This window comes from Oncorhynchus gorbuscha, linkage group LG21, assembly GCF_021184085.1.
Source record: "Oncorhynchus gorbuscha isolate QuinsamMale2020 ecotype Even-year linkage group LG21, OgorEven_v1.0, whole genome shotgun sequence".
Taxonomy (NCBI): Eukaryota; Metazoa; Chordata; class Actinopteri; order Salmoniformes; family Salmonidae; genus Oncorhynchus; species Oncorhynchus gorbuscha.
Window position 1 is genome coordinate 35,218,777 of NC_060193.1, and position 18,745 is coordinate 35,237,521.

Here is an 18,745-nt window from a genome sequence, read left to right on the forward strand (position 1 = left end):
CTAATTCTTATTTTCAATGACAGCCTATGAACAGTGCGTTAACTGCCTTGTTCAGGGGCAGAATGACAGACTTTTACCTTGTCAGCTCAAGGGATTTTTGAGCTTGCTCTAACCACTAGGCTACCTGCCGCCCCACAATAGCCTCGCTATTGTTATTTTACTGCTGCTGTGTAATTATTTGTTATTTTAAATTTTGTACATATCTATCTTTTACTTAACACTTATTTTTCTTAAAACTGCATTGTTGTTTAAGGGCTTGTATATAAGCATTCACTGTAATGTCTACTACAGCTGTTGTATTCGGCCATGTGACAAATAAAATGTGATTTGGTTTAATTTGATTTCACTGCACTTATCCAGTGTATGTGATGATAAAAAAAGTAACAAACAAGTAATGATTTATTACATGTGTACCCAGTACATAGAAATAAAACAGATCATTCATTGTCTCTATTTCAACAGAAATGTATCATTTTCCTGTCATAATACCCAAACACAGAACAAAAGCGCTGCTGGAGGACCACAGCGGTTAAGAACCTTGTTCAAGGATACAATGACAGTAAATGGCACCAGGGACCAGAGACCAGCAGGCCTTTGATTGAAAGTTCAGTTGCCACTTTCATCGCCTGGCCTGGGGCTTGTACCAGCACCCTTCCGGTCACTGGTCTGTCTCTTCCATCACATACATAATATATATGCCATTTAGCAGACACTTTTATCCAAAGCGACTTACTGTCATGTGTGCATACATTCTACGTATGGGTGGTCCCGGGAAACGAACTCACTACCCTGGCGTTACAAGCACCATGCTCTACCAACTGAGCTACAGAAGGACCCCATACAATTAACAGAACAACTTTCAACAATATTGGCTCATCAATTGCTTTTCTGTCAATACAAAAAATACAGGATGAGGTTTTTCAGAGTTAACCTGGTTGTCGAACCACCCAGTTTATGCAATCTGTTACAGAATTCTGTATATCTTTTTATGTCTCTCTGCCAGTCTATATCTCTTCTAATAATATATACTTTGTGACAAGGTGAGGTGAGGACAGTCACTCACTGCATATATCCAGTGGATTTTCCAGTCATCTCGAAGCTGACACATATTAAGTCTAGTGCCTTACCAGTGCATTTTGCAATAGGCCTACTGAGCTTCATTCCTTATGTGACACTGCCATCTAGTGGCTAAGTATTCAACTGGTATGTTTCTTCCGTAATCTATCAGCATGTTATTTTGCAGGAGGACAGAGGTATTATATGCTTCTATGTATGTATTTGGATGACTCAACACTATACACATCAGCTACTACAGCGACTGAAATGCCTGGAACAATTAACAAAGATCTGCAGTTTGTTTCAGAATGGGTGGCAAGGAATAAGTTTGTCCTTCATTTTTCAAAAACTAAAAGCATTGATATTTGGCACAAATCATTCACTAAACCCTAAACCTCAACTAAATCTTGTAATGAATAATGTGGAAATTGAGCAAGTTGAGGTGACTAAACTGCTTGGAGTAAACCTGAGTTGTAAACTGCCATGGTGAAAACATGTTGATACAACAGTAGCTAAGATAGGGAGAAGTCTGTTCATACTAAAGCTTTGCTCTGCCTTCTTAACACTATCAACAAGGCAGGTCCTATTGTTCAGTCGAGTGGTCAGGTGCCACAAAGGGACTTAGGAAAATTACAATTGGCTCAGAACAGGGCAGCACATCTGGAATTTAAATGTACACTGAGAGCTAACATTAATGATATGCATGTGAATCTCTCAAAGTGGAGGAGAGATTGACTTCATCAGTACTTGTTTTTGTAAGAAGTAGTGACAAGCTGAATGCACAGAGCTGTCTGTTTAAACTACTTGCACACAGCTCGGATGTAACGATTAATCATTGGGAGAAGGAGAAGAGGACCAACGTGCAGTGTGGTACGTATTCATAATACTTTTAATAAAGATGAATACTCGAACAAAAACAACAAATTAACAGTTCTGCAAGGTGCAACAAAAACACTAAACAGAAAATAACTACCCACACCTCATAGTGGGAAAACAAGCTACCTAAGTATGGTTCTCAATCAGAGACAACGATCGACAGCTGTCTCTGATTGGGAACCTTACCAGGCCAAACACAGAAATACAAAACCTAGAACAAAAACATAGAATGCCCATCCCAACCTCACGCCCTGACCAAACTAAAACAGAGACATAAAAAAGGAACTAAGGTCAGGACGTGACATCGGACACCTATGCATACCCACAAAACATGCCACCAGAGGTCTCTTCATAATTCCCAAGTCCAGAACAGACTATGGGTGGTGCACAGTACTACATAGAGCCATGACTCCATGGAAGTATATTGAAACTGATGCAAGCAGTAGAATCAGATTTTAAAAAACAGATAAAAATACACCTTATGGAACAGTGGGGACTGTGAAGGGACACACACACAGGTATAGACCCACTCACAGGTACAAACACACGCATACGCACACAAACGCACTCTACACATAAGTACATTGTAATATTGTTGTATGGTTGTATTATCATTTACATTACATTTAAGTCATTTAGCAGACACTCTTATCCAGAGCGACTTACAAATTGGTGCATTCACCTTATGACATCCAGTGGAACAACCACTTTACAATAGTGCATCTAAATATTTTAAGGGGGGGGGTGAGAAGGATTACTTTATCCTATCCTAGGTATTCCTTAAAGAGGTGGGGTTTCAAGTGTCTCCGGAAGGTGGTGATTGACTCCGCTGTCCTGGCGTCGTGAGGGAGTTTGTTCCACCATTGGGGAGCCAGAGCAGCGAACAGTTTTGACTGGGCTGAGCGGGAACTGTACTTCCTCAGTGGTAGGGAGGCGAGCAGGCCAGAGGTGGATGAACGCAGTGCCCTTATTTGGGTGTAGGGCCTGATCAGAGCCTGGAGGTACTGAGGTGCCGTTCCCCTCACAGCTCCGTAGGCAAGCACCATGGTCTTGTAGCGGATGCGATAAAATATTATCAATTTTGTATTGTAGATATATAGTGGTGAAATGCCCAAACTCTGTTGTGCATACAAAATGCTGCTGGCACCCGGCCATACAATGACGCAATGTTATCTTTCTCGCTCATTTTTCAAAATGAAAGCCTGAAACTATGTCTAAAGACTGTTGACGCCTTGAGGAAGCGATAGGAAAAGGAATCTGGTTGATGTCCCTTTAAATGGAGCAAAGGCAGGAATTTTCTAAATAGAAGCCACTTCCTGGTTTGATTTTCGTCAGAGTTTCGCCTGTAATATCAGTTCGGTTATACTCACAGACAATGTTTTGACAGTTTTGGAAACTTTAGAGTGTTTTCTATCCAATACTAATAATAATATGCATATATTAGCAACTGATACTGAGGAGCAGGCCGTTTACTCCGGTCATGACGAACTAGCGACATTCTGGATAGGCCTAAAAAAATAAAAAATAAAAACATTTACACTAAAAAGTGTGAAAAATAATTCTTCATATTCGTGACACAAAAACTGTGACTCCGGTAACGCGGTACTAGCGACATTCTGGAAAGGCCTAAAACATATTTTTAAAAACATTTTCACAAAAAACTGCAGATTTTTTTGTCTTCATATTCGTGACCCAAAAACTGGGACAACTGTCAAACTAGCGATAAGCCCAATTTTATTTTTCAAATTACATTTTCACAATGAAGTGCAGATTTTTTTGCATATTTGTGACCCAAAAATAGTGACTCTGGTCATGCCGAATAAGAAACATTCTGGATAGGCCTAAAAAATATTTTTAAAACCATTTTCAAAAAAAGTGCAGATTTTAATGTCATATTTGTAACCCAAAAACTGATGTAACCCATGCCGAACTAGCGTCATTCTGAATAGGCCTAAAAAATATATTTTAAAAACCATTTTCACAAAAATGAGAGAATAAAAAATTATTCAAATTCGTCACACATAAACGTTGACTCCGGTAAACGCCGAACTAGCAACATTTTGGATAGACTTTAAAAAAAATCAAAACCATTTTCACGAAAAAGTGCAGATTTTATTTTTCATATTCATTACCCAAAAACTGTGACTCTGGTCATGTCGGACTTGCGACATTCCGGAAAGGCCTGAAAAAAAGATTTGAAAACCATTTTCACTAAAGTGCATTTTTTAATTTCACATTTGTGACCCAAAAACTGTGACTCCTGTCATTCCCAACTAGCCACATTCCGATAGGCCTAGAAAAAGATTTTAAAACCTTTTTCACAAAAAAAGTTCAAATGTATTTTTTCATATTCGTGACCCAAAAACGGTGACTCTGGTCATGACGAACTAGCGACATTCTGGATAGGCCTAAAAAAAGATTTTCACAGTTTTTAATTTCATATTTGTTACCCAAAAACGGTGACTCCGGTAATGCCGAACTAGCGTCATTCTGAATAGGCCTAAAAAAACGATTTTCACAAAAATGAGAGAATAAAAAAATATTTATAATCGTGACACAAAAACTTTGACTCCGGTAACGCCGAACTAGCGACATTTTGGATAGACCTAAAAAAATATTTCAAAACCATTTTCATGAAAAAGTGCCGATTATATATTTCATTTTCCTTACCCAAAAACTGTGACTGGTCTTGTCGGACTTGCGACATTCCAGAAATGCCTAAAAAAAAGATTTTAACCATTTTCACTAAAAAGTTTTAATTTCACATTTGTGACCCAAAAAACTGTAAATCCTGTCATTCCCAATTTGCGACATTCCGATAGGCCTAGAAAAATATTTTTAAAACCATTGTAAAGTAAAAGTGCAGTTTTTTATTTCATATTTTTTACCCAAAAACGGTGAATCCGCTCATGCCGAACTAGCGACATTCCGGATAAGCCTAAAAAAGGATTTTTAAACCATTTCCAACAAAGAGTGCAGATTTATTTTTCATATTCATGACCCAAAAAAGGTGACTCCGGTCATGCCAAAATAGTGACTGTCCCGATATGCCGTAAAAAAAAAAATTAAAACCATTTTCACAAAAAAGTGCAGATTTTAATTTCAAATTTGTTACCCAAAAACTGTGACTGCGGTAACGCTAAACTAGCGACGTTCCGGATAGGTCCAAACATTTTTTTTACAAAAATGTTCACAAAAACGTGCAGATATTTTTGTCTTCATATTCGTGACCCAAAAACTGTGACTCCGGTAACGCGGAACTAGCGACATTCTGGATAGGCCTAAAAAAAATATTTTAATTATTACATCTATTACTTATACCACACTACCACCAGGTGGATACTAGTCAAACATCTTGCCCCAGAATTCACACCCGCCACATTCCGGGCAAGGGCCCTGTGTGCGAAGTGACAGGCTGTCCCTGATTATCAACTAACTATTTCCAAAAGTATTCTAAAAGTATTGTAAAACTATAGAAATAACATATCTGTTGTTTAGGACCACTGTGTCTGCTGCGCATGATAGTAATCCTAACCATCCTGTGACCCGGTGTGTTTCGGCATGTACCTTCCCGTCGCTCCCCCCATGTCCTTCTTCATCCGATGTAGGTGATAGTGGCTGCACCTCGCCCCTGTCTATTGGTTTGTCTCTCATACACAAGGTCTTAGTTTCTGGCTAAATATCTCTGTGTCTATAATATATGCACCTGACTTAGGCTACAATATGCTACTCTGTCTCAGTCTCACAGAGTGCATTCGGGAGTTGCTTGCTGACTAATTCACCAGTCTGTCAGGGGTATGTGCTACATTTCCATTCCAATGTAAACACTACGTTGTACCTGAAATAGAGTTGGGAAAGTGATGCATAGTGCTATCCTTCGTCTGTGTAAGTGCTGGGAGTGCACAGTATATCCTATGTGTGATATGAAACACTGTGAGGTATGCCTGGCATAGTAATGACTGAAAGACAGGTGTAGGGGTAGAGATGAATAGTCAATGTAACAACAGGCACTGAACTGTGAGAAGGGCTGTTGAGCTTTTTATTCATATTCTGTGTCATCAGTACATGCTGTACAGAGATTGTGTAATGATTTGAAATGAGCCTCAGGTCTTGGTAGCTGGCAGTGGAGTCCATGTCTTGAGAGCTGGCTGTTCCATCAATGGCTGTGGTCACTGGCCATGTAAGGCTATGGGGACCATGTCCAGGTTGGATCAGTGTCTTTCCACTTGTGTGTGTAGTGTGAATAGGAGGGTGATGTTCTCTTTTTACCCTTATCGTAGCTGTACTTTGCTTACTCTTCTCCTCTCCTCGCTGACTTGACGGGGGATTGTGATGCTTGATGGAGCAGTAGCCCTGGTTCAATGTGAACATGTCTCACGGGATAGTCGCACAAACTTTTCACTCTCGGGGAGACGTAGCACGCCATGATAGCTAATAGGGCGTTGAGATGGTAGTAGTGCGTTAACGGCACATACATGGGTCTGGTGAAGAGACTGTCCGTTGGGCCTATAGTCACATCGCCACCTTTGGCGCTGCTGGCTCTCACGTTCACACGGTCCAGCTTTTCCTTCTCGTAATCTGTAAGGGTCCTGTCCTTCAAGCGGAGGCAGTCGTACCAGGCTGCCAAAGCCTTAGTAAAGTCTGTGGTTACTTGAGGTGGATGAAGGAGTTACGAGGGTAGGATAGGATAAGGGGCTAAGCTTAGGTTGTCCTAAGAGTTTGATTAGAGAGCGAAGATAGTTGTAGTTGCTGTCAGAGAGCTATTCAGAGGTTTGCAATGTCTCTGTTTAAACCGCTATAACCAACGTTGTGTTCTTTCTGTGTGTATGGCTAATGGACTGATATTACCCCATGAGTGTGTGAGGACTGTAGGCTCTAAGTACATCTCATCAAATTGCCTGTGTGTGGTGGGATGCTGTATATACCCCTTATTCAAGAATGAGTTTCTTGACACTGTCTACCACTGTCCTAGCTGAAATGTTGCTCTGGTTGTAATAAAGAAGTGACGATTACCGCTAATATGAACCGGACACTGTATGGGTTCTCATCACCATACACACCTAACACTTGACATGTGCCTATTTAAAATATATGACTTTCTTTGAACATGTGTCAATAAAAACTCACCAGACTCTCAGTACATTGTTCCCTTGTCATTTATTCACATACATAGCAAAGCTTATGAGGGGTATGGTCAAGTGAAACAGGATAGTGGGCTACTGGGTTGGACAATAGTTCCCTTGCTGTCGCCAATGTATCATTCGGTTCCATGATCTAATAAGGAACTAAATATAAAATAGGCCATGTGTTATATAACAAGTGTTTTTAGAATGGCACGTAGGGTCTATTCTTGAGGGACTGCATGCAAGGTTGGTGTCATGTCTTCCCAAGGCCCCAGTACAGAGCATCTGCTTCTCTCTATTGTTGATGTAGCTCCTGACAAAATGGAATGTAACCACAATGTAGGAGGATACACTTAGGGTTCCTTGTAAAATATAATAATTGCCGGGCATATTAAGCAAAGGAGGGGCTGGTGACTGCTTGTGTGGTCAAACTGCGGTACAGCTCCGCATTCCCTTTTGCCCCTCAGCTCTATGGACTGAGACTTTGTGGGGGAAGGCTAGAGGTCCTTAAATGAAACTTGACTGTGAATTCTAAGAGTTGATGCTTCTGCTGAAGTAGTCATGAGCTGTGGAGGGGATGGCCCCGGTCTCGAGGATGTCTCGTAGAGCATCAACCGTGGTGGCTACTTCGTGCTTCCCCTTTAGCACAGTTGACATCAGCACCATGGTCACCACGTACATGATGTAGATTATGATGTTGAACACTGCGATAGCACACTCTATGTTATGCAACCTTTGTGCGTCGCTGATCATAGGTTGGTAAAGCAGCTCCATACAGCCTGCAATCACAGCCATGAAGAGCTCAATGTTCATCATGATGAGGCACGTAATCACGGTCCTGGTGCTCCTGACAGCCTCTCGACGCTTGTAGGGGCCTTCGGAGTCGTCCATTTTGCGCTTTCTTTTGGAGGCGAAGTAGCTGAGTACTATGCTCACCACCATGGTCAAGACCTGTGCCCGTTTCATCTTTAAGTCCAAACGAATTCTGTTTCATGTGCTGTCTGACACTGTACACTATCATGCCGTTGCAGTAACCTTTCTCACTGCCATGTTCTTTATGTGCTGCTGGCTACCCTTCATTGCAAGCACCATTTACTACCGCTCCCATGTCCAGTGTGAGGAGGTGAAGTATATGGTGCTCAATGTCTGCATAGCTACAGGGAACATGCACTGTATCACCAGTCCCACCTTGTATCTAATTATGAGGGCCCGCAGGGGTGCCCAAAGCGCCTGTAGTCTCTGAAGCAGAGATACTCCTCCACCTGAGCGAAAGGGCACTGGTGCAAACACAGCCTGCTAGTCCGAACAATCCACAAGGTGTATCTGTAATGACTTGGTGTAATCCCCCCAAAAAGGGGACATTTCTATGTGTGCAACAAGCCCAGCTACTGTATGCCAAAAATGAACTGGGACCTCAGGCAGTAGGCGAGAGGCTGGATGTCATGATGCTGTTTAAGTTCATATGCCTCCATGGTCCATGTGGTGCAAAACGAGCTAATGTTTTTCACGGGTACACCAGAGTACTCCGCTGAGTAAACGCTCAGTCTGGGTCCATGAAAGGTGTCTCTCAGGCCTAGTCTAGATTCTTTCAGGTGTCTTTTATCATAGGCTTCCTTAGGTGCATTCGGAGACATTGCCCTTCTGACAACCCCCCCCCTCCCATAATACAAGGGAGCAGGAAAGTCTCCCCTCCGAGTATGCACTTGTTGAAAGTGAGTTTGTTTAGTGGTTCTATTGCAGCCGTGGCTTCCAGTATTACGGACCGCAGCGGATATCAATCTTGGCATCAGTGAATATCAATCTTGGCTTAGGCGGCTGATCTTCACTGCTTTCATTGGCAAATAGCCCAAAAGTATTCACGTCCTGGAAGTGTCCTTTCTCATAAGCCTCCACCATTGCTTCACCCAACTGATTCAAAAGCCTGAGTAAGACCTTGGAGTGTATAGGGCAAGGATATCATATATCACTTCAAGTGGAACTGTGACAGAACCTACTTTCTTGCAATGATTAGAGGCTGATATGCGGAGCATTGTGGTTCGTGGCGTATCTGTACATACACAGCTTGTAAGTTGTTATAGCAGAGTTCGTACTCTGCCGAGCCGAGACCTTGCATGTGGAGCACAGCAAAAGCATCTCATTCGCAACATCGTTGCCACCCTTGATCTCTTTATCAGAGAAAAACATAGCATCTATACCCAAAATGGACAGGTGTCCATTTTTCAAACTGCTGCTCATGGATCTGGGTTAAGATGTACCCTAGCACCTTGCAGGCAAAGTTACCCTGTATGTCGACCGCATGGGGACATATGTCCGGAAGACAGGCCGCAGAGCACAGCTTGTAGACAGCGTTGGTCTCTAGGCAGATCTGTCCGAAGGAAAGCTGGTTCAGAGCTTTCCACCTGTTCTTGTTCATCTGCTTCATGTAACCCCTCAGGTGGGGATAATCCTTCTCATCTGGAATCTCTGTCCACGGAGGGATCCATATGTCAAAGACAAAGTGGCATGCCAACTTCATGGCCTCAGCAAACACAAGCTGGTTAATGCAGAGCGAAACCCTCCGACTGACGACTCCCGTGCACACAATGTGACTACCGTATTATGCTGCAAGGCATGCATCCCTGCTGGTGTCGAACCTCACACCGAACTGCATTATCTCGGACTCTGCATTCATGATCACTGACTGTATTAGGTTCTGCCTATACAGACACACTGCAGCTATACGGTCCATCTTGAGTTTGACTACTGTGTCCTGTATCTGACTGGTGCTACGCGTGCGAGTTACATGCTTGGGAAACTCAGATTCCATGATCAGACACCGGTCGGACCAAGCGTCGCTCACAAAGCCCATTGTATTGGTGTTCCACACAAAGCCGCAGTTGTGGACAGCGTGGTACTTCACAGTGTCCACCTTGCCACTGCTCATGTCTCTGGTTACCACATCGCTCTCCAGTATGCTGGTGTCTAACAGGTTCTTGAAAGTATTGAGGTTCACGTTGGACTCTTTGTCGACTGATTTCAAGTTCTTCTCGTGTGATATATGAGCATCGTCTATCATGACTACACATGAGTTCCTCTTCTGCTTGTACTTGAAAGATTGCGGGATGAAAGACGTCAGAGTCTCTATGCAGCCTTTTACCGTCCTGAACTGGTAGTTTAGCACGTTGTTTGCATAACTATTACCTTCACCGGGACCCGTAATGTTTAAGAGCATAATCCGTTCGATGGTGTACCTGGGAGCGGTGTTGGTGATAATGTATTGAACGTTGTAGACGCCTGAAACAACCTGCCACTTGAAGGCTGTCACAGAACAAGTAGCGCACCAATGCTTGGTCCTACACTTTCACCGGATTCAGAGGGTCCGAATGCTCCGGATAGTCATCGTCTTTGCCAGGCGCCAGGTATAACGACTCGTGTATCTCGGTGAGGTCGTGATTGAGAGACAAGCTCGAATTTCTCATTTTGTAGTCTATCACGTCTGTCAAACCTTGGTATAGTGAGTCTTTCTCACTGAACTGGTGCCTGACAAGGATATTGAACACCATATACGCTATGCTTTCGAACTGTCTGCGGCCTCTGTACCTGACTTTCATTTCCTTGCTGATGCGCTCCAGTTTTCCCAGATGAGGGTACGGGTGCGCAAAGTAGTAGCTGTGGTCGTCTTTACTCACAATGAAGGGGTGATGCTCTGAGGCGTTGTAGAAACAAGAATATGAGGTCTGACACGCTCCGCTACACGCTCCAATGTGGTCCTTGGTGAGCCTTGTCTTGCAATAACACTGTCCTTTCTTCAGAAAAGATGTGATAGCTTTAGTTCTGCGTCTACTCTTTACATCACGTAACACCCTGGCAATGCGGCTCTTGGTAACGGGCATGTGCCTGTGGATCAGAGAGTTGAGAAATAGGTCCGTGTTCTCCCTGTCAATGAGTTTCTCCACAGAGTACCTGAATACCAAGAGACCTCTGATGTCAACATCCATGCCTCTCAAGGACCTGTTGACCGTGAAACGTTTGTCTTTCCACAAATCTCATATCCTCTGGAATGGTCGAGTTGTAGCACGTTTCAACAACCTTCTGTTTCAGCCATTGCATGCTCGTCAGTTTAGATATGATTGCTAGGAACAAGTTATTTGATTCACCTTTGCTTGTACTGTCTGTGATCCTCCCTATGGAGGTCTCCAGAACATTGAGATTTAGGTCCATTATAGACTCTGGTAAGAAAACCACCTGCCTCCCTGACTGACAGGCTGGGGTGTACATGGAACCCTGTAGTTCCTTCACCTTCTTCCTATCCACCTTGGTAGCATTCAGTGTATCACTGCGGATATTCACCCAGTCAAACATGGAGGCTAGCTCTCCCTTGCTGTCTCTCATCACTATCATAGCATTGTTGATGGATGATGCCCTTTTCCTAACCAATTGCAGTCGCATGAAAGCGTTGAACGCCTCCTCAGAGGCTTCTGTCATCTCATTGTCAGTTGCTTGATGTGGGGATGTGTCGTAATTGGTGTCAGACCTGGCGTCATCTCCTCTGAACACATCCATGTTCACACTCATGTTCATGAGACTGAGCAACTGGGTACTGGACACATCCCCATCCGTATCACCAGAGGCGGCCAGTGTGCTCAACTGGGACTGTACACGAGGCTAGACGACGGCGTATTTGTTTCACATGGCTCCTCCTTACTCATGTCTAGGATAAACCAGAATAGGTGCGCCCCTGAGCAAAATCCTCTCTGATAGGTGGTGACATACTGCAGAAATCTGTGTTCTCCAGAGTTACTTGGAGAACCTCGCCTTTGCAGCAATATGTCAGGTAAAGGAGAAATTGGAAAGTAGCTCTGTCCTTTGGTGAAAACGCTCTGAAAGACAGCTCATCTAATATCCTATCGTGTAGTATGTCAGTGTCAACCGCTAAGAAGAAGGCTCTCCTATTTGAAGGCACGTTCACTGTTTTTAACACAGCTGTATTTGCTTGTCTGTGAGGCAAAACATTACAATAGGTTGACACTGTTGTATTTTTCTTAGTGGCCATGCTTTCATAGTGTTGTCTTCTCTGGTCTAACACAATTGAGAGCTCTAGAGCCTACTGCCTAACTCCTTGGCATACATGTTACACTAAACCTCATGTCCTTGACAGGGTACTTCAGCTCTGAACAGAGAAGTCCGTTTCTCTGAGTTGGATAAGTCAGCCATGTTTGGATACATGAGCACATGACTTATTTTTTTAAATCCTAAGTGCATTGAACATGTCTTAGACCATGTTTATGGAAAAGTGGTTATTTCTGTTTTTCAATGTGGAAATTTGCTGAAAATTGTCCACAGTGTTCCGATCATCTAGTTTAAACAGAACATCTTTTTTTACATACAGAGTGCTTCAAACAGGATTTGTACTTGTTTATGGAAAGGTGTTTATTTGTGTTTTCATGGTTGCATCTTGCTGAAAATTGTCCACAGTGTTCCTATCATCGAGTTTAAACAGTACTGAAAAAAATGTACTTACAGAGTCAACAAACATGATTTAGACCAGGGGTCCCCAAACTTTTTCCTGTGAGGGCCACATAACTTTTCCCTTCTCTGATGGGGGGCCAGTGTCAGTTTGTAACAGAAAAAGTGTGACGATCGTAGGGGAGCTTAAAAAATGTATTGTTTTCCAGAAAGCCACACATAACCAAATAACCCTTTCCAGGTTCTTTACAGAAAAAAAGTCAGGAAACAAATAATAACACTATTAATGAAATAAATAATAACTAAATAACCCTCTCTGAGTTCTTCACAGAAAAAACAGGAAATAAATAATAACTAAATAACTCTCTCTGGGTTCTTCATAGAAAAAAAAGCCATGGAACATTAACTTTCTGTCGTGCCATGCACAATCTTAACAGATAAAAGTTCAGCTCAGTTGTCAGAGCAGAATCTCTCTGACACATATGAGCAGTCTCTTAAAGTTCTTGTGTTCCTTCCTTATAATCCTTTTGTAGGTTCCAGTAGGCTTGTAGACATCGCTGTTTGCAGCTCTCTCTCATCAACTTCCCTGTGAAAACAGCTTCCCGGTCCTTCTGTAGCTCAGTTGGTAGAGCATGGCGCTTGTAACGCCAGGGTAGTGGGTTCGATTCCCGGGACCACCCATACGTAGAATGTATGCACACATGACTGTAAGTCGCTTTGGATAAAAGCGTCTGCTAAATGGCATATTATTATTATTATTATTATTAAAACCACAAAAGAAGCAGGTTGAGAAACTGAACTAAGTGATACAGCACCTACACAGCACCTACACAGCACAATACATTTCACTACCAGTATGGTTGTAAAAGATGGATTTTATCCCAGTAGATTTTATTATGATTATATTTGTTTATGCTCAGAATGACTCATTCAAGTCAGAAAAGTGAGCTTACCTATGTATGTTCATCAGTGTGAACTGTGGGCCTGCATCTGGCTGGTGAGAAGTTGAATATCAGGTTCCATTCTAGTTACAGCCAGTCTCAAGCACTGATGCAAATGTTCATCTGTCAATCTTGATCTCATCTGGGTTTTCAGCAGTTTCATGCGAGAAAAGGTTTTCTCGCAGATATACGTGCTGCCAAAAACTGTGGACATTTTCATTGCGTGTTTTTTTATGTTTGGATATGTGTCGTTTGGGAGGGCGGCATAGAAGTCAATGAGACTGTTGGGCTTGAATGCGTCTTTCAGAACATCACAGTTCTGTAACTCAGCCAACTCAAACTGATATGATGTCATGTTTTGTCATTTATTATCATGTCTTGTCCCTGTGCTTCCCATTCTATTCGTTTCCCTCTGCTGGTCTTATTAGGTTCTTTCCCTCTTTCTATCCCTCTCTCTCCCCCTCCCTCTCTCACTCTCTCGCTCTCTCTTCTCTCTATCGTTCCGTTCCTGCTCCCAGCTGTTCCTATTCCCCTAATCATCATTTAGTCTTCCCACACCTGTTCCCGATCCTTTTCCCTGATTAGAGTCCCTATTTCTCTCCTTGTTTCCCGTACCTGCCCTGTCGGATCCTCATTTATAATTCACCGTGCTGTGTCTATGTTTTGCCCTGTCGTGTCGTGTTTCCCTCAGATGCTGCGTGGTGAGCAGGTGTCTGAGTCTGCTAGGTTCAAGTGCCTTCCCGAGGCAACCTGCAGTTCTCGATCAAGTCTCCAGTCTGTTCTTGTCTTTACGTGTAGTATTATGCTTTTTGTTTTGTAAAGTTTATTCTGGATTAAATACTCTGTTTTCGCCAAGTCGCTTTTGGGTCCTCATTCACCTGCATGACATATGAAGGCTGGGCTTCATCAATGTCGGCAACAAAGGGGTTCTGAAAAAGACGGATTTCTTTTGCATGAACATGTAGTTCACTGAATCGCACACCGAACTCCGCCTTCAGCATTTCCAGTGCTTCCACGCACTTTTCAGCTGGGAACGGGACCGCTGGGTTCTCTGTCGACAGGTTTTGGGTAGCAGGAAGATGGACGAAGTTGCGCTTTTTCACTTGTTCCAAAAGCAGCGCTAATTTCACCTCAAATGCTTTTATGTGTGAATACATGTCGCAAATGAGTTTCCCCTCGCCTTGTAGCTGCAAGTTAAGGCTGTTAAGTATTTCTGTCACGTCTGTTAAAAATGCGAGGTGCCATTTCCATTCTGGGTCGATCAGCTCTGGGACCGTTTTGTCTTTTAAATGAAGAAATGCGTTAATTTCGGGTAGCAGCTCGTAAAAACGCCTCAAAACTATGCCCCGGCTCAGCCATCGGACCTCTGTGTAGTACAGCACATCTCCGTGCATAGACTCCAGTTCAGACAGGAATTCTTGGAACTGCCTGTGTTTAAGTCCCTTTGCTCTGATGAAGTTTATGCACGACACCACAACCTTCATTACAGAATCCCACGTCAACACTTTGCAGCACAGTGCTTGCTGATGAATTAGGCAGTGGACTCGTAGCGGGGCGGTGAGACCCCTTTTTTCCAACTCCCGGTTCAGTCGTGAAGCTAGCTAGCTTTGACCAGTCCAGGTCCAACTTCTCCATGGTTTGGCACACTTTGTCAAAAATATCCTCTCCCGTTGTAGTCCCTTTGAGACTTTGGAGGGCTGCCAGCTCCTCGCATATCTCAAAGTTTGCGCTAACTCCACGAATAAAAATGAGCAGTTGCGCTGTGTCTTGCACGTCCGTGCTCTCATCCAGTGCTAATGAAAAAAAGTCAAATTCTTTCGTCTTCTGTTGCAGCTGGGCATATACATTACTCCCGATTTCTTCAACGCGTCTGGTGATTGTACTCTCCGACAGACTTACGGCATTAAATGCATCTTTCTTCTCGGGACACACCTCCTCCGCGACAGCATCCATACATTTCTTAACAAACTCTCCGTCAGTGAAAGGCTTACCGCTTCTTGCTATCAGTTTAGCAACCCGAAAGCTGGCCCGAACGGATGCCTGGTTCAGCTGAGCTTGGCGTACAAATGTATTCTGCTGAGATAGTAGTCCACTTTTTAGCTTTGAGAGTTTGTCTGCTCGTATTTGGCCTTGCAAGCTATCGTACTTGTCTTTGTGACGGGATTCATAGTGTCGGCGAAGATTGTATTCTTTGAATACTGCCACCGTCTCTTGACAGATGAGACAAACAGCCATTGAACAAAAAAAAATAATCGTTTGTCCACTGCAGGTTAAATACCCTGCATACTGAATAAATTTTTCTCTTACCTAACCTTTTCGCCATTATTCCGTTCTCTCTTTGACAGGGCCGGGCCTAGGATTTTTTTTCTGGAGGCCAAATAGGAAAAAAATTTGATAGCGTCTCTGGTATTGTTCAGAGGGCCGGGCCAAATGTGCTGACGGGCCGTATCCGGCCCGCGGGCCGTAGTTTGGTGACCACTGATTTAGACCTTGTTTATGGTAAAGAGTTTATTTCTGTATTACATGTTTGCATCTTGCTTGAAATATTCCACAGTGTTCCTATCATCCAGTTGAAACAATACTGCTAAAAAAAAGACGAACAGAGTGAATCAAACATGATTTGAAAGTGTTTATGGAAAAGTGGTTATTTCTTTATTTCAATGTGGAAATTGGCTGGAAATTGTCCACAGTGTTCCAATCATCTAGTTCAAACAGAACATATTTTTTACATACTGAGTGCATCAAAAATGACTTAGACCTTGTTTATGGAAAAGTGGTTATTTATGTATTTCAATGTTGCAACTTGCTGACAATTGTCCACAGTGTTCCTATCGTCTAGTTTAAAAAGTTCTGCAAAAACAAATTACATCGAGAGTGCATCTAACATTATTTAGATCTTGTTTATGGAAAAATGTTTATTTCTGAATTTCAATGTTGCAACTTGCTGAAAAATTATCAGTGTTCCTATCATCTAGTATAAACATAACATTTATTTTACAATCTGATTGCATCAAACATGATTTAGACCTTGTTTATGGAAAAGTGGTTACTTCTGTTTTTCAATGTTGCAACTTGCTGAAAATTGTCCACAGTGTTCCTATCATCTGGTTTAAACAGAACATATTTTTTTACATACTGAGTGCATCAAACATGATTTAGACCTTGTTTATGGAAATATGTTTATTTCTGTATTTCAATGTTTTAACTTGCCGAATATTTACCACAGTGTTCCTATCATCTGGTTTAAACAGTTCTGCTAAAACTAATTACATCCAGAGTGAATCAAACATGATTTAGACCTTGTTTATGGAAAAGTGGTTATTTCTGAATATCAATGTTGCAACTTGCTGAAAATTGTCCACGGTGTTCCGATCATCTAGTTTAAACAGGAAAAAAAATCCTGAGTGCATCAAACATGACTTAGACCTTGTTTATGGAAAAGTGGTTACATCTGGTTTTCAATGTTGCAACTTGCTGAAAATTGTCCACAGTGTTCCGATCATCTAGTTTAAACATAATTTGTATTTATTTCCTGAGTGCATCAAAAATGACTTAGACCTTGTTTATGTAAGGGAATACCCCCCTGTATTGGACTAAAATGAATGGCAAGTCATTGGCATCGGACAAACCATATACACATTGGCCAATACCACCCAATTCGGCGTTGATTCATGCAAAGTGTATTGCAAATGCCATATGGCAATTGCCAGTTGTAACACTTTAAAAATTCAACAGGGGGCGAATGCGCTCCACCGGGGTTTTTCATATTGGAAATGTAACCCAAGTCAACGTCCAAAAGCAAAATTTTGAAAAAATGAAATTTTTGTCAAAAACTTATCACCCCTTAAAAAAGTGCTTTCTGGACCGTTTTTCGAAATTCTTTCGATTTTTTTGTCAATTACACATGTGTAAGAACTGTATGAATATACTTTTGTCCAATTTTATTATCATAATTTTTTTTTTTTACATGCGCATAAGGAATATGTTTTGTCCAATTTCAATATGATTTCATAGGAAGTCGAAAGTCAAAAGTCAAAAATGTCAAAATTTTGTAAAAAACTTCACACACCCTTAAAATAGTGCTTTCTGGACCGTTTTTCAAAATTCTTTCGATTTTTTTGTCAATTACACATGTGTAAGAACTGTATGAATATACTTTTGTCCAATTTTATTATCATAATTTTTTTTTTTTACATGCGCATAAGGAATATGTTTTGTCCAATTTCAATATGATTTCATAGGAAGTCAAAAGTCAGAAGTCAGAAATGTCAAAATTTTGTAAAAAACTTCACACACCCTTAAAAAAGTGCTTTCTGGACCGTTTTTTGAAATTCTTTTGATTTTTTTGTCAATTACACATGTGTAAGAACTGTATGAATATACTTTTGTCCAATTTTATTATCATATTTTTTTATATATTTTTTTAAATTGTGCATAAGGAATTTTTTTGTGGGCCAAATGCCATAAGAAATTTGACATGCTCAAAAATCCTGCAGAAATGCAAAATTGACTGGCCTGATGAACTCGGGACGGCCGGGCAGTGATAGTTGTTCCTTTCCATCACTCGTTGTGTTGACTTCATCATGTCCATTTTGTGATGTTTTTTCACTATATAATCATATTGCAAGTGCACGTGCATTTGCAATATGGTTCAATGGACAATTACTATATGAAATTTGACATGCTCAAAAATCCTGCAGAAATGCAAAATTGACTGGCCAGATGAACTCGGGATGGACTGACAGTGATAGTTGCTCCTTTCCATCGCTCATTATATTGACTTCATCATGTCCATTTTGTGATGTTTTTTCACTATAGAATCATATTGTAAGTGCACGTGCATTTGCAATATGTTTCAATGTGCATTTACCATATGAAATTTGACATGCTCAAAAATGCAAAATTGACTGGTCTGATGAACACAGGATGGCCGAGCAGTGATAGTTGTACATTTCCATCACTCGTTGTGTTGATTTCATCATGTCCATTAGGTGATGTTTTTTTCACTATAGAATCATATTGTAAGTGCACGTGCATTTGCAATATGTTTCAATGTGCATTTACCATATGAAATTTGACATGCTCAAAAATGCAAAATTGACTGGTCTGATGAACACAGGATGGCCGAGCAGTGATAGTTGTACATTTCCATCACTCGTTGTGTTGATTTCATCATGTCCATTAGGTGATGTTTTTTTCACTATAGAATCATATTGTAAGTGCACGTGCATTTGCAATATGTTTCAATGTGCATTTACCATATGAAATTTGACATGCTCAAAAATGCAAAATTGACTGGTCTGA